General features: G+C 43.9%; 1 long non-coding RNA gene across 2 annotated transcripts in view; it reads left to right on the top strand.

Annotated features, from left to right (window-relative positions):
• LOC144756049 (uncharacterized) overlaps positions 1-15534 on the top strand; it is a 43910-nt gene extending 28376 nt beyond the window's left edge. The window contains exons 2-3 of one of the 2 annotated variants that reach the window (XR_013595014.1): positions 13435-13521; positions 14621-15534. This is a non-coding gene — a long non-coding RNA (uncharacterized LOC144756049). Of the gene's footprint in view, positions 1-13434; positions 13527-14620 lie in introns of both variants that reach the window. The other variant, XR_013595013.1, reaches the window with a different exon arrangement.
• The last annotated feature ends 2303 nt before the right edge of the window (positions 15535-17837 follow it).

Raw genomic sequence — 17837 nt, 5'->3', positions numbered from 1 at the left:
TTAGAGTGGAATGGAGTGGATGAGAGTGGGTTGGGGTGGATTCGAGTTGTGCGGATCTGCAGTGGACTAAAGAGAGTGGATTAGAGTAGATTAAAGCGAAGTGAATTTGAGAGGATTAGTAGGGGATGGATTATAGTAAAATGAATTAGAGTGGAGTGTATTAGATTAATGGAGTGGAGTGGATTGGCGTGGAGTGGACTGGATTGGCATGGAGTGGAGTGGATTAAAGTGGATTGGAGTGAATTAGAGTGGAGTAGATTGGAGTGGAGTGGAGCGGATTATAGAGGAATTGATTGAAGTTGTATGGATTGAAATGATTAGAGTGGAGTGGAATTCAGTGGAAGACAGTAGATTAGAGTAGAGTGGAATCGAGTGGAGTGGATTGGAGAGGCTTGTCATGAAGTCGATTAGAGTGGAGTGATTTAGCTTGGAGCGGATTAGAGTGTAATAGATTGAAGTGGGTTAGAGTGGAGTGGATTATAATTGAGTGGATTTAAATGAATTGGATTGGTGTGGATTGGAGTGGAGTGGAGTGGATTGGCGTGAGTGGAGAGGATTAGAGTGGATTAGAGTGGAATGGACCAGAGTTAATTTAAGCCGAGTGGAATGGAGTGAATTATAGTGGAGTGGATTAGAATTGAGTAGATTGGAGTGGCGTGAATTAGAGTGGAATGAATGGGGTGGATTGGAAGTGGTTTGGAGTGGAGAGTATATTCGAGTGGATTGGAGCGGAGTGATTTGGGTTAGAGTTGAATGGAGTGGATTACAGTGGGTTGGGGTGGATTAGAGTGTATTAGAGTTGAGCAGATCTGCAGCGGACTAAAGGGAGTGGACTTGAGTGGATTAGAGTGGATTCAAGTGAGGTGCATTTAAAAGGATTAGAAGAGGATGGATTAGAGTAAAATGAATTAGAGTGTATTAGAGTGGAGTGTATTAGAGTGAATGGAGTGGAGTGGATTGGTGTGGAGTGAACTGGAGTGGATTGGCATGGAGTGGATTAAAGTGGATTGAAGTGAATTAGAGTGGAGTAGGATCGAGTGGAGTGGATTCTAGGGGAATGTATTGAAGTTGAATGGATTGGAATAATTAGAGTGGAGTGGATTAGAGTGAAACAGACAGGTGTGGAGTGGACTTGATTAGATCAGAGTGGATTAAAGTGGATTGAAGTGGATTAGAGTTGAGTGGATTATTGAGGTGTGGAATTAGAGCTGAATGGATTAGAGTGAAGTGGATTAAATTAGAATTCAGTGAATTAGAGTGGAGTGGATTAGAGTAGAATTGCTTGGAATGGATTGGAGTGGAGTGGATTAGAGTACAGTAGATTGGAGCAGGTTGGATTAGAGTGAATTGGAGTGGACTAGAGTGGACTGGATTGGAGCGGAGTGGATTAGAGGGTTAGAATGGATTACAGTGGATTAGAGTGGATGGAGTGGAGTGGATTATAGTGGAATAGATTGGAGTGGATAAGAGTGGATTGGAGTATATTGGAGTGAATTATAGAGGAGTGGATTAGAGTTGAATGGATTGGAATGGATTAGAGTGAAGTGGAGTGGATCAGAGTGGAACAGACAGAATTAGAGTGGACTAGAGTGGATTAGATTAAAGTACAGTGAATTAGAGTGGAGTGAATTGGACTGGATTAGAGTAGAGTGAATTGTAGTGGAGTAGACTTAGTTAGGATGGATTGAGTGGATTTGAGGGCAGAATGGAGTGGATTAGTGTGAAGTGGATTGGAACAGATTAGATTGGATTGGAGTAGATTTCAGTGGATTGGAGTGGATTTAAGTGGATGAGATTGGAGTAGATCAGAAAGAAGTGGATCAGAAGTGGATTAGAGGGAATGGACAGGAGTTGATTAGAGTGGATTTGAGTTGAGTGGATAAGAGTGGATTATAATGGAGTGTATAGGAGAGGTCTAGCATGGAATGGATTCGAGTGGAGTGAATTGGAGTGGATTGGCGTGGAGTGGATTGGCAAGAAGTGGATTAGAGTGGAATTGATTTGAGTGAATTAGAGTGGAGTGGAGTGGATTGGAGTGGATTAGAGTGGAGTGGATTAGCATGGATTGCAATGTAGTGTAGTGGATTAGAGTGAATTAGAGGGGATTAGAGTAGGGTAGATTAGAATAGAATGAATTAGAGCGCAGTGGATGACAGTGGAGTGGATTACAGCCATCTGGGTGCATTGCACATCAACTCTGGCACAAGAATTGTGCAATGGTCGGCCGCTGTTTATGATTTACTTGGGTCACTCAGTGTGGCACAAACAGTGCTTCAGTCCCTTGTGGCCCCTATAACACCCATGTTCTGGGTACCACTGGTACCATATTTTAAAGATCCACTCCAAACGCAGTAGTAAGGTTGGTTATCTTTATTGGTAGTATGTATGTACAGGTACCCCCAGCGTTCTGTTCCAGCTTCACAGCTTCAACTCCTCTTACTTCAAAGAGCAACATTCCATCCTAGCAACAATCCTTACATTCTACCATTGAAAAGACTCCACATATTCCATAGATTTATAAGGGGGTTAAAGTCCTTGCCATTTGGGGTTAACAATTCACACATATCAGGTTAGGAGAGAGCACTGGTTGGCAGCAGGCTCCAATGCACTTTAAGAGTCATAACCATTAGTATTAGGAGCAAAAGGTGGTGGGTGACCATATAAAAAGGGCACTTTCCTACAGGAATGCATCAGAGTGGATTACAGTGGATTGAATTGGAGTGGACTGGATTATAGTGGAGTGGATTAGAATTGAGTGGATTGTAGTGGATTAGAGTAGACTGGACTAGATTAAACTGGAGTTGATGATTGGACTGCAGTGGACTGGATTGAAGTGGAGTGGATTAGAGTGGAATGGATTGGGTGAATTAGAGTGGAGTGGGTTAGAGTGGAGTGGCATAAATTGCCTCTTGTTTCTTAATTTATTCAACACCGCTGCATAATTTGGCCCTCCCCTGCAGCAAAATTCCAGTGGCACAGCCTATGCAGAATTTTTAGTGTACAAAACATTAACACAATAGGCTGATATTACATTTCTTCAAATGGCCTTGCCCTTTACGGGTATGAAATCTGAGACAGGAGCTGTTTGAAAGATCTGCAGTTTGGCATTTGAATTCTGACACAAATGCACCAAAGCCTTTAAGGCACGCTATGCCTTTGCAAAACATCACAACTGCTCTGGGAGGATTCCGACATGGGAGCAGTGGTTTGCAATTCATTTGTATTCTTACAAACGCAGTCATGTCTCACATCAAAAAAAATGTAGTCTTCACTAGTTAAGCACACACCTGCGTGTATGTCAGTTCAATATTCCTCATGTGAGCATCAGAAATTAATACAGTCACAGTCGTGCCATTTCAGACCAATGCAATTATGTACTCCATGGCTGTCAAGAACTGTCACCGATTTTGATGATAAATCTGCATGAGAGCATGCAAAGTGGACCGAGGTGTCGGAGAACAAATTCATGTTGACAAGATCACCCTGGTGTTATGTGCGGATACAGAGACAAGGGTGGAATCAGCCTTCCCTCGCCGTCGTAAGCCCCTCAAGTGACACCTATAATAACATGATTGGAGTCAGCAAACGTAACCCATAGCACCGAGTACTGCAAAAAAAGAGAAAAAAGTGCTATGAATGGAGCAGCAGGCAGTGGGAATGGGAGGTGAAAGAAATAGTACCTCAATCATGTCAGGACCAGCAGACGGGCACTGATTAGGCTGAATCACTCTGTGATTGGTTTGTGCTGCACAGCAAGCATCAGAAGTGATGTTTCGCCTGGACTAGTCCCTATAGAAGGCTGCAAAGAACAGTGATGCTGAAACACTCAAATGGTAAGTAATGAGCGGGCTCCAAGTCCTTGAAGTAATCAATAGTGTCTCACAAGTGAGAGAACATGTTCTAGCACAAGCTCTCTGAGGCTCGACTCAAAAAGTACCTCCTAAAACTCACGAGCAGTGGAAGGACACTGGGCACAGCAAGAAAGCAGTACTTGGATCATGTTCCAGGGGAGAAGGACACTGGGCACAGCAAGAAAGCAGTACTTGGATCATGTTCCAGGGGAGAAGGACACTGGGCACAGCAAGAAAGCCGTACTTGGATCATGTTCCAGGGGAGAAGGACACTGGGCACAGCAAGAAAGCAGTACTTGGATCATGTTCCAGGGGAGAAGGACACTGGGTGCAGAAAGGAAGCCGTACTTGGATCATGTTCCAGGGAAGGACACTGGGCACAGCAAGAAAGCAGTACTTGGATCATGTTCCAGGGGAGAAGGACACTGGGCACAGCAAGAAAGCAGTACTTGGATCATGTTCCAGGGGCGAAGGACACTGGGCACAGCAAGAAAGCAGTACTTGGATCATGTTCCAGGGGAGAATGACACTGGGCACAGCAAGAAAGCAGTACTTGGATCATGTTCCAGGGGAGAAGGACACTGGGCACAGCAAGAAAGCAGTACTTGGATCATGTTCCAGGGGCGAAGGACACTGGGCACAGCAAGAAAGCAGTACTTGGATCATGTTCCAGGGGCGAAGGACACTGGGTGCAGAAAGGAAGCAGTACTTGGATCATGTTCCAGGGGCGAAGGACACTGGGCACAGCAAGAAAGCAGTACTTGGATCATGTTCCAGGGGCGAAGGACACTGGGCACAGCAAGAAAGCAGTACTTGGATCATGTTCCAGGGGCGAAGGACACTGGGTGCAGAAAGGAAGCAGTACTTGGATCATGTTCCAGGGGCGAAGGACACTGGGCACAGCAAGAAAGCAGTACTTGGATCATGTTCCAGGGGCGAAGGACACTGGGTGCAGAAAGGAAGCAGTACTTGGATCATGTTCCAGGGGCGAAGGACACTGGGCACAGCAAGAAAGCAGTACTTGGATCATGTTCCAGGGGAGAAGGACACTGGGTGCAGAAAGGAAGCCGTACTTGGATCATGTTCCAGGGAAGGACACTGGGCACAGCAAGAAAGCAGTACTTGGATCATGTTCCAGGGGAGAAGGACACTGGGCACAGCAAGAAAGCAGTACTTGGATCATGTTCCAGGGGAGAAGGACACTGGGTGCAGAAAGGAAGCCGTACTTGGATCATGTTCCAGGGAAGGACACTGGGCACAGCAAGAAAGCAGTACTTGGATCATGTTCCAGGGGAGAAGGACACTGGGCACAGCAAGAAAGCAGTACTTGGATCATGTTCCAGGGGAGAATGACACTGGGCACAGCAAGAAAGCAGTACTTGGATCATGTTCCAGGGGAGAAGGACACTGGGCACAGCAAGAAAGCAGTACTTGGATCATGTTCCAGGGGCGAAGGACACTGGGCACAGCAAGAAAGCAGTACTTGGATCATGTTCCAGGGAAGGACACTGGGCACAGCAAGAAAGCAGTACTTGGATCATGTTCCAGGGGCGAAGGACACTGGGCACAGCAAGAAAGCAGTACTTGGATCGTGCTCTAGAGGAGGGACAAGCATACAAAGATAAAGCTGATTGCTGTAGAGGAGGAATCCCATCACCATTTTTGTTCCCTATAGGTAGCCCAGTTGCCATATTTTTGGGAGGTGCCTGGCTACCTTGTCTCAAGTGTGGGAGCCAGCTTGAAAGGGTTTATCCCCGTTTTAATACTTGTATGTGTTTACTTTTACCATTTTTCTTTTAGTTATTCTTTGCTTTACCATTAGTCTTCCTGTGTCAGGGAAACCTGAGACAGGAGTTGGTAGTTGTTGGACCCCGGTTTGCTGATTTCAATTTTCCTACTTGTTTTTGCTCTCATAGTTTGGCTTTGCCGCAGTGCACAGTGAACAAGCCACACCTCTGGGCATGCCCCCTGCTCCATGGCGGGCTATTTACAGGGACGCATGGCACATCTGCTCAGTTGATTGCTGAAGAGGAGGAATCCCACCACCATTTTCGTTCCTTGTAGATGGCCCGGCAGATATATTATTGGGAGGTACCTGTCTCCCTAGTCTCAAGTGTGGGAGACATCTTGAAAGGGGTTATCCCTGTTTTTATACTTTTATGTGTTTGCTTTTATCACTTTTCTTTCAGTTATTCTTTGCTTTACCAGTAGTCTTCCTCTCTTAGGGAAGGCTGAGACAGGAGTCGGGAGTTGCTGGACCCCCGTTTGCTCATTTGAATTTGCCCACTCATTTTGGCTTTCATAGGGGTCGATTATGATTGCGGTGATTCCGCATCCTCCGGGCCGGTGGAAGCCACCGCCGGCTTAGAGGATGCGGAATCACCGCTGCGGACCTTCAAAACACCCACCGCCACATTATGATGGCGGTGGTATCAGCGGCAGACGGCAAGTCCGTCTGCCGCTGATCCGCGGGGTGTTGGACGCAATTTGGTGGCGGGTGTCTGCAAGACATCGCCAGCCAAATTACGATGGGTTTGTAAACATGCGTTTCCGCGGCGGATTTACCGCCGTGGAAAAGCATGTGGACATTAGCTTCTGGGGGGCCCTTGCGGTCCCCAGGGTGTCGGTGGGTGGGGGGTGCACATGGGGGGTACCTATGGTACCCCCCTGCATTTACATGCACAAAGCGGCAGGCACGGCGCAGTGCCTGCCATGTTGTGCATGTAAATGCAAATAATGCATTTTTAACCTTGCGGCGGGTGCTGCTTCAAGCAGCACCCGCCGCAAGGTTAAAGATACGGGATGTGACCGCCAGGGTGGTGGTCACATCCTAATTGCAACGGAGGGACCGCCGCTGCCCCTGCAGACGGTCCCTCCACCTCGGGGGTGGCGGACGGACGCAGGTCCGTCCGCCATCCGAATAGGCCCCATAGTTCGGATTTGCCGCAGTGCAGCATGAGCAAGCCCCGCCTCAGACCATGCTCCCTGCTGCTCTTTGGCAGACTGTTTTCAAGTATGCAACTTTGGCTCACTGGAAGCGTGCCAGAGGCAAGCTCATCAGCGTCCCAGAAGTGGCCAACGCCAGCCATGCTGCCAGTCTAGATCCTGAAGATAGCTCCAGACTTATGTACATGTGTGACTCCCTTTTGGCATTAAACCTCCCTCATGAGTCCTGGGGCTGCCGCCCCCAGTTTGACCCTATTTCTATTAAGGCTATGCGTAATTTCATCTGCCTTGAGATGGCCTGCATCTGAGTTTTCCAGAGTCAGAGCTGCGGCCAGCCCCAAAAATCACTGTTAGCCTTCAGTTAGGCTATAATAGTCAACAGGATAAACCTAACATCTATCTGTCTTGTGTGCTCATTAACGCCAGGTCACTGGTAAAACACAGTGTTGAATTTACTTTTTTTTCGGAAACACAGAATCCATCCCTGGTCTTTATTACTGAGATTAGGGCTGATTCATCCTCTAGCCCGGCTAGCTATATTATCAGATATTTCCTGAGGGCTTTGCCATCATTAGACAGGATTGATTGGGCAAACGGCGAGACGGCATGGCGGTTATATACAGAGTTGACCTAGATGTTTGGTGCAGCCCCATGCCATCTTCCTTTTGTGAAGTGTGAAGAATTGTCTTAAACTCAGTCCTTTAAAGGTATAATAGTCTATCCTGGCCTGCGATCTATTATTGCTCAGGAGATTAGCAGCCTACTGGAAGCCAACATTCTGCTTAGCAACAATACTGTTCTAGGCGATTTTGTTTTTCATCTTGATGTCCAATCTGACATTGAAATAGTAGCCTTACTTCAAACTATGTCATCTCTTGGCTGTCGCAACAGGTGGAAAGCCCTACGCACCTGGCAGGACATACCTTGGATGGTATCTTTTCAAACAATTCATCTCTAAGGAATATAAAAATTCCCCCTTACGGTCAACCGATCACAGTGCTATTTTCTTTGACATAAAAATGTGTCAAGCTGACCATGGATCCATGGCCTGTGTGACTCGGACCTGCTCCCGTGCTTGCCACAAAATCCAGGCAGATGAGTTTACCAAAATGTTAGAAAATACTCTCCCGGAGGAAATTGAGTCTGCGGTTTCGCAGTATATGCACTAGTTAGACAAGTGCTGCTCATTCATTGGTACTTGTGAAAACGACCAACATTAAAAGACATAACATCTCTGCTCCCTGGTTCTCTGAAAACATCAGGGCTTCTAAGCAGTGCTGTCAGAGACAGGTGAAAAGATGGAGAGCTGGTTATTCTGAAATAGAGAAGTACAAATTTAAAAAGTGCTTAGCAGAGTACAAGGCTTTGAACTTAAAGGAAAAAACTGCCTATTTTACGAGCAAAATTGAAGCAGCTAGAAATTCCTCTAAAGAACTGTTTTCCACTGTTAAAAACTGCTGATCACTGACACTGCAAACATCTTCAAAGACTTTAATCAGTCTTTTTGCAATACTCTGGCAGATGCTTTCTGTCATAAAGTTGAAGATGTTTATTACAAGTTTTCCGACACGCTGCCCACCCAGCTTTCAGACACGCACACTTCCTTACATTTGGATGTGAACAGCACCCTTAGCCAGTTTATCTCACCAGCTAGAGAAGAGGTCATCAAACTGATCAAATTATCTAAATCAGGCTCTTCATGTGAACCATGCCCACCAAAGTGACTACCTTAGTAGCTGAGATTATTGCGATTAAACTGACTGATATCTTGCATTTTATGTGCTGTTCTGGTTCATTTGCCTCAGTATGGAAGAAGTGTATAAATAATAAACCATCTCTTGACCCTCAAGATCCTAATAGTTATTGTCTTATTTCCTGTTTGCCTTTGCCAGCAAAGCTCATCGAAAAAGTTATTAACAAACAACTGGCCGAACATGTTCATGCTAACAATCTCTTGGATGCCACTCAGTTTGGCTTCCGTGCTGGTCACAGTACTGAGAATGCACTTATCAAAACCACCGAGGAGCTCAGGCTACCTGTTGATCTGGGTGGTGGAGCTTCTCTTATCCTGCTCGATCTATCAGCAGCCTTTGATAGGTCAATCATGGGCTGCTGATGGAGCGTCTGGGCAGGATTGGAGTGACAGGTACAGCATGGGAATTACTTAATTCCTCTCTCAGCGGTCGGGAACAGTAGGTTTGACTAGGGGACTTTACTTCTTCCCCTTACTCTCTGCCTTGCGGGGTCCCCCAGGGTTCCTGACTTAGTCTAACATTGTTCAATATTTGTCACCCCACTGGCAGAACTTATAAAATCTTTTGGGTTTTCCCTGATGTCCTATGCTAATGACACACAAATTGAAAGCTCGTTAGCCACTGAAGACAATTGAATTGGGGCGAGATTCTGCAACTGCATGCAGGCAGTCAGCTTGTGGATGACCATGAACTGTCTGAAACTCAATTCAGGAAAGGCAGAGGTATTGCCCTTTGGTGCCCAGATGTTCATTTGGTCTCCTGTATGGTGCCATCTGATTAAGGTTTACTTCCCACTCCTATACGGTCAACGAAGAACCTATGAATTCTTATCAACGACAAATTGACCTATCATGATCAAGAAATGGCAGTTACCTCTGCCCTTTATACCTTTAGGTTAATCAAGAGGATTTTACCTTTCATCCCCGCTAACTTGCAGAAGAGGGCAGTTATGTCTCTGGTGTTGTCCAAGACCGATTATTGCAATGGGCTCTACCTCAATGCTCACCAGCACGTACTCAACAAACTGCAAATTTTGTAACATGCGTCTGCCCGCGTGCTTTTGGAGGTTCTGAAGTACCAATCTGTCTCTGAGCCCATGAGGAAGCTTCATTGGCTCCCGGTCAGGCAGAGGATTCTCTTTAAGGCACTTAGTATTGTTTACAAAGCAGTGCATGACCAAGGCCGGACTTCCAAAGAAGAGCTTTAGTTAGTATATTCCAGCTAGGACACTACGTTCTGCCTCTGCCAAAAAGGTGATAGTGCCTAGTTTTAAATGTGCCATCAAGGGTGGAAGAGGCTTCGTGTTGGGAGCAGCAAAAGCCTGAAATACTGTCCCTCTTTACATCAAAGCCTTGCCAAACCTTTTGGCTTTTAGAAAAGCCGTGAAAACATGGCTGTTTTCCTCTAATTAGTCTTACTATTTGTGTTCCTCTTTCTGCTATTTCAGTCAGCGCCAAGACGCCTCAGGGCATTCAAGCGCTCTAGAAGAATAAATAACATAACATAACAAAGTGAAGCTAGCACGCGCTGACCAAAGAGAAGCAAAGAAATGAGAGTGATGATGAAGCCAGCCAATGTTAAGCAATAGGTGGGCTCTAAGCCCTTTGTAAGTAAACACAATGCAAGCGACAGGGCATGCACTGTCTCAGTAGTTCTCACTGTGCTGTGAGGATACTTGTGTAAAGTATCTCCTCACATCACATGCAGCTTGATTGCGTACCAGTGGTGTGGAGTGCAATACAGAAGTGCAGCCTGCCAGGGTGGGGAAGTGTTCTATGTGATAAGTCAGTTACACCACTCATGAGTGGAAATGTGTCTATGATGATTATCTTGACAGTGCAGGGCCTGGTGCATGCCCTGGATATGACTGGACTGCGACATGCCCATTTTGCTCCCCTTGGTCCTTTTTTAAATGAACTAAATGCCAGCAATTAGGAGAAGCAAATACACGGATGTCACGGGCAGGTATGACATAGGAACGAGCACTTGCTCATGCGGGCTCCACTTCCCATTCCTTGACCTTGCCCAGGATCACATGTTCTGTATGTGGAAAAAAAACATTAAAAAACATACGCCCATTCACATACTGTTAAGCATAGCATTAAACCCCTATCTTCTGGTAGAATTCTTCACCTATGGGTGTGTCTGGTACCTTGCATCACCCTCCCTGGGGGTACTCTGTTTCACTTCCAGTCCAGTGTTTGTGGAGTGATTCAGTGCTTTTGTATCCCAGCCCTTGTTTACTCCCACATTCGCTCTTATATTGACTTTTCGCTTGTGTAATATTATGCATGCGGGAGTAATAGTAAATTCACAGTAGGGGGAAACATGTAGGTAGGCATCACTATGGCTTATCGTGGATTCGAAAATATGGAACCTGGTCACGTAGTGGAGAGAGAAGATGTTTAAAATTGTTTTGGAAACTGAGCTCTATATTATTTTGCATAGGATATCCGTGATGGGTGGCATACTAGGGGTTAACACTGGGCTGGCAGCGGGAGCAGCCCAGCCCTGACAGCTGCCCACAGATTCCTCTGCTGCTGAAAGCAGAGCAGGGGGAATCGTAAAACCTCCTTGTAAAATGGATTTTGGTCAAGGTTTATAAAAAAAAAACTATGATTGCTGAAGAGACCTGCACCTGAATTTCTGGAAGCTTCCCTGGACGCTATGTTTCCATGGATACGGATAGAACAGTTTCCCATCCCGCCTGTTCTGTATTAATTTTTGTGGCTGGTGAGGCAGGGGTGGGAGGAAGGGTGTTTTGAGCATGGATGCAGCTCGGCGTTCTGTTTTTGATGTAGTCCATGGTTCACATCAGTAAAGAATTGTCCAATCCCTTTACAAACAATACGAAGAATGTGTCACAAGGGCAAACACTGAAAAACCACAACTAAGAGGCAGTAGAGACAGACGGTGTAGTGATGTGAACTTTTGTGTATTTATAACAAACAGCTGTACGAAGTCCTCAAAAGGTTAAACAATGAATTGTAGTTGGTTTGTTATTCAGTTGTTGACGTTTCGACCCTCAGTCGGATATAGGGGTCGCATCAGGACATTATTGCTATAGGGCCATCTGACTTGGATAGAACGGATTGTATAAAGTGATACTAAAGCAGACGTACAATATGCACTGGTGCAGGAACCAGTTGTCCTATGCCACGCACAAACTTCGCAACATGGTGCATAGCTCTGTGCGTGATGTCTAGCACAGGTTTTGTACTGGAAGTATACCCGTCCAGCACAAAAGCCTATGTGTGAACAATTTATGTACTATTCCAAATATTACATGTGTGTTGTAAAATGTAGCACACATACAATGTGCGGGATGTTTAGAGAAATTAAAACATTTCTCCAACTTTGCACCTGCTTCTAGGAGGCATTATTTTTCTTATTCTTAGCCTGGTCTAGCTATTTTAGTAGATCAGGCTTTATTTACGGGGAAAACTATGGTTACTTAGGCTGATCAGCCCAAGTTCCTCCCATGCAACATCTACTTGATATAAATTGCAATCTGTGCTGATAAAAATCGGGGCCTTCACAGCGCAAATTACCTTTTCCACTGAAAATACCCTTCACAGACTTTGCTCTGTGTGTCCTTTTCTGCCAGCACAAAGTGTTAGTAAATCTGCCCCCTAGGTTTAGTTTATAGGATTGTTGGGAGGGGAAGGAAGAAGATCGAAAATTATGTACAGGATGGGAAAAAACCAACAGCTTCTTTAGTTGGGCAACTTCCAGGAATGAGTATGACCTACAAGTTAACATTGGTGATAAGGATAAATCTAAGCAAATATTACAGTTTGAGTCGTCATTTACGGGTGATGTGGTGTGATTATACAGGTGCGCAGACAGATTGTGCAACGTTTTAGTGAAACATAAATGTAATTTATGGTGGCATAAGCGTTTAAAGGTGCAGCACTTCAGGAAGATCCACCCTTCTGAGATGGTGGTGTGTCAAAAAATAGGTCAAGGTGGTACCAGTTGGAACAAATCTGTAAAGTTTTGAAGTAGTTATTGATTTCTGTTAGGATTATTCATTGCTCGCTGGTGTATACAACCTTGTAATAACTAGCGTCGACCAAAGCAATTTCCTTGTCCTTCAGGCTCAGTGTGTTCTTTTCTCCGATTGCTCTACTGCTGTGATTTTCTTTGCTTTCTTTGTAGTACATGGCTAATATTTTTCCGCATTTGTTTCTTCCCCCATACATGTTTGCTTTGATTCAGATTAGAGTGTGTTGAGTTGTCATGTAACAATTCTCACTGAATTTAATACAGAGTCCCATCAGTTTGGAGTTAAGAGCACATTCAAGGTCTTTAATCTGTGTACAGAGCTCTGCAGATCTTTTGTTTGCATTCCCTTTGGAGACATCGGTTAACCATGGGGTCTGTTCAACATGTATTTGTATTGAAGAATTAATCTATGAAGGCTAGTTCCTGAATTGTTGATTATTTTGGAGTGATATGTTTAATATTTCTCTTGTTCTTAGTTGTGGTGGTGTCAAAATGAGAAGAGATTGTGATGAGCATGTGGTCTGAAAGGGTCACGGAACCACTATTCACCTCACTTATTCTCATCAGATAATTCTATTAACAAGTAAATGCTTGATTTTTTAATATGAGATTTGTAAAGCTAACAAAAATGTTAATTATTTTTCTCCATGTGCTACTGAGAGATAGGGTTAAGACCAGATTAAGTAGAAGGTGGAGAGTCTTGGTTGGACTGCAGTGAACATTTCCTCTGCTTTAGGAGTTTCACTGGCCAGCAAACACTACTGTTAAAAACCTTATTTTTTATCTTGATGATACTTTTACGAACCACATTAAGATAAACTATCCTTGGATTATTTTTCCTAAAATGCTGAAGATCTCCTCTTTCTTTATTTTAGAATGCGGAAACAAGGTTTTGCCAGCTGTATATCACCAGCCCAGATCTCGTATGGTGCTTTCAACTTTTTTCTTCTGATATCACCAAAGTCTGGTACCAGATAGATACTTCTTTTTTTTTGGGGGGGGGGGGGCTCATTCTGTATTTCCTTTTCAAAGTCCCGGGTACCTCCTCTGATCTCCACCCTGTCTGCCTACTCCCAAGATAGCAACTGCAGATATTTAAACCTTGAGAGGGACCCTCCTGACTTAGCTGTCAGGATTTTCCATGGAACCACCTCTTTCAGCACCATGAGATCTCCCCATCGCTCAATCCCTGCTCTCTTTAAAGGGATGCTAAGCTGATCCTGCAAACATTCTGGTGTACCTGGTGAGTCCCATATTGGTGCCCCATCTGAATAGTAGCCCATTCCCTGTATTTTCCTTATCCCAAGTGCTGCCTTTAGTATTTTCAGTCTAACTTTTTTTAAAGTATTTCTTTGCACCAAATATGTATAGGAACCCTTTCTTGCCCCACTTTTTCACCATCTCCTCCAACAGCCCACCCCATACCGTGGGACCCGGTGTTCCTAGGAGAGCTCTACAGTTATTAAACTGAAATGCCATCCAATATAACCTTAAGTCTGGGAGTGCCAACCCCCCTTCTGCCAGTTTTCGTCGCAGTTCTTTCCAAGACATCCGAGCCCCCTAGCAGCCCAGACAAAGCTACCAAATTTGCCCTGCGTTTTATCTATCAACCCCATGGGAAAAGCAAGTGGAATACAGTGAAAAAGAAATGTCAGCTTGGGGACAGCGCCATTTTTATTAGATTTACTCTACCGTATAATGAAAGCGGGAGATTCTTCCATCTAGAGAGTGTTCTTTCTTTGTCTTTTATTACCCTTTCCAAATTGTGCTGGGGATTTTCTTTAATACATTAAATATACTTATTCCACGATATCTAATCTCCCCCTGGACATTTCCCCTCCAATCAGGAACATTCCAACACCTTATCCCTGTTTTTTCGCTGTTTACTAGATATCCGGAGAAGGCTCCATATTCTTTCGCTAAGAGCTCCACCCTAGGAATTGTGACAGCCGGGTCAGCTGTATATATATTATAAGATCGTCTTTATCAACTTTCTTTTAAATTGCTCTATAAAGTGGTTTAAGCCAGCGAATCTGAAAAGGAACCATTTTTTTTTTACAGCTAACGGATTATATTGGACACCGAGGAAACTGGCTAAATTCGTAACAGCAGTAGCCCCAAGATGCCATAGATGTGGAATGCTGAGTGCGGACGATCGGCACATGTTCTTTGAATGCCCCTTGATTCAGGATTATTGGATGTTTGTGGAGAAAGTAATAAATGAAATCCTCTGTTCCAATATAAAAATTAGCTTAATGTTGGCTATGTTGGGGTTGGAGGAGAACTCGGTTGGAGGAGAACTCGGTTGCACCCTTACCAATGAAAAGACAGGCCTCGCTGTTTTACCTGATCCTTCTCGCTAGGAGAGAAATATGTAGGAAATGCATAGATGCTGTACCGCCGCTAGGGACAGAATGGCTCCAGGTTGTAAAATGTATCTGCACAATGGACATAGGACTACAAAGCAGTGCACACTGAGTTATGGGCTGTCTTTTAGAAAGGATGGGAGGTTAACCACATATTTCTCGAGCTGTTTATCCACAAACTGCACAATCTTTTCAGTGGGGGAACCCACCCCTGACACTATGGGACGTCCCGGTGGAAATTTGCCTTCCTTATGCACCTTAGGCAATACATAGATGCACGGATAGGTGGGACAATGGACCCTAAGGTAGATGAACTCGTCCTCACTGAGAAGCCCAATTTCTTTCCATTCACTCAGCTTGAGATTAACAAGACCCTGCAGATCAGGTATAGGATTGGATCTTAATTTCCGGTAGCATGAGACATCACCTAGTTGGCGTTCAATTTCCATCATATAGTCCACTTGGCTCATAACCACAACATTACCGCCTTTGTCGGCCTCTCGGATGACAATACTGTCATCACCCTTTAATCTAACCAATGCCCTTCGTTCTTTGGCGGTGATGTTATGGCTAGGAATATGACGTGACTCCATAGTGGCTTCCATTTAGTACAGATCCTTGGTGACCCTATCATAAAAGACATCGATATTTCTATGATAGTTGGACACAGGTATAAACTTGGAATTTGATTTTAATCCACTTTCCATATTCGGTACCTGGTCAATATCCAAATCATTTAGTAGTACAGGCATATTAGGAGCATCATTGTTTTCAATACTAAGCAGCATCTGTACATGCCTGATTTCCCCAACAGTTTGGTGTGAGATATCACCCATAGGGTGAGGGACTCTGTCCCTTTCAGACTGTTGTGAGAAATAATCACGTAATTTAAGTGCACGAACAAATTTAAATAGGTCGATATGTACATTTGTGGGATCCCCACTTTGAGTTGGACAGAAACTCAGTCCCTTGGACAACACAGAGATTTCATCATTGTCGAGTGTTTTATTTGACAAATTAACAATTTTCAAATCAAATTCAGTGGTCACATTGTTACATAACAATTGGTCAGGTATATCTCCTCCCATCATTTGTTGGCTCTGTTCACTGTACCTCGGCCCTTGCCTGTACCGCCCCTTGCTCCTCCTGCCTCCCCTCCGGGTTTTGTTGACTCTTTTTTCTGTTGGAGCCTGCTGCTTATTCTCAATTTTGCGAGCTCCTTCTGAAAAGAAGAAGCTCCTTCTGCTAAAGGGGTGTCTGATGTCATGCTGGAGGCTATGCTACTGATGGAGGATGTGGAGGCACTACTAATGGATGATACTTCTTCATTACTTTCCTTCTCCTCTCTAGGTCTCTTTTTGTCATCATTGCTTTGCAAGTTGTCAAACTTTTTTGCAAAAGTATAAACCCGCCCATCTCGGTTGTCCCTCCTTACTTTCTTAAGCTTCTTATCCTTAAGGTATATCTGGTAATCATCCATTACCTTTTTCAGGATTACAATTTTGTTTGTAATCAAATCCTTTTGTTCCATAGCATTAATTTCTTTTTCGAGGGTCTCTATCTCTTCCTGTAACTTGTCTCCCTTATCTCTAGCGTGACGAATTAGGATCTGCATCATTATTTGTGAGGCATTTTCCAAATTACTTTCCCATTCGTTGAGGAGGTTTTCCTGTAGGTCCTCAAAAGTAGGGAAAATTAAAATTCTCAGCCCGCGTGGTACCTTCTTATTGGTGAGATATTGTTGTAAAGTCACCCCATCCCACCAACGAGACAGTTCCCATTTCTTCAGCCTCTCTAGTCTGAGGAATAATGTTTTTAGGCTTGTAGTAGCGGGCAATTTCTGGGTAGTAGATGTCTTACTAAGACCTACATCAAAAAGATTGAGGGCCATCTCCTCTCTCCCATCCTGAAATCTAGCCATTTTCCTTTGTGAGTATTATAACAAATAGCTATGGGTGCTAAACAGTCAACAAAATACACATATAAAAATTACGGAAAAGACGACCTGACCAAGGTTCAGCACAACCATAACAAGAGTATAATAAGTATAAGCCTGGTGCAGCACACTTCCCGTGCCCGTCGCCACAGGGCACAAAAACGATCAGCAAAATTACTTCAGATGATGGAAGGCGCACTCATTCAAATATCAGATAGAATCCTTTTTAATCCAAATCATTGAGTTCTTTATTACAGCAAATATGCCAAACAGGTTGTACAGCCAATGCGTTTCGTTCCTAGGCGGAACTTCGTCAGGGCTGGAACAAAACCCAGAAAAATATATATTATAAACACATTACACAGGACATACATATATCTAGTACAAAAATACAAAAACAAAATTATTTTAAGAAGTACAAAAACGGATGGGATTTAAAAACAGACACACAAGCCTGAAATTAGTTATCTTAAAAAAGTCATATATGCACGGTAAAGTAGCCTATATACAATAGCTCACATTAGAAATATATGTACATTGTGAGCACCTTCAACATGAATATACAATCATATAAGACAGACATATAGAATAGAAATGTATTCACAATACGCATGTATTAATTAAGAACACTAAGACCATATATTTTAATTCAATCAGTGAATAGATCCTATTTCACATTGCCATTTGGCAACCACCAGAACATAGAAAACCCCACTGAATATCTAAAAAGATTTATCCAAAAACCTAACAAATTAAGATGAGAAGTAGAAACGACCACCATGGTGGTAGTACATAGAATGGAGGAGGAACAGAAACAAAAGAAAGCACTAAGAGGAAAAAGATGGAGCAAAAGAAAACACAATTAAATTAGACATGCAAAAGTTCATATATTAGGACCATCATTGACGAACTGCCAATGTCTATCAAAATAAATAGAGCAAACGGTCCATCACTTCATTTCTCATGTACTACTGAC

Source organism: Lissotriton helveticus, chromosome 5_1 (genome assembly GCF_964261635.1).
Source record: "Lissotriton helveticus chromosome 5_1, aLisHel1.1, whole genome shotgun sequence".
Lineage (NCBI taxonomy): Eukaryota > Metazoa > Chordata > Amphibia > Caudata > Salamandridae > Lissotriton > Lissotriton helveticus.
This window is presented reverse-complemented; position numbering and strand designations above follow the sequence as displayed.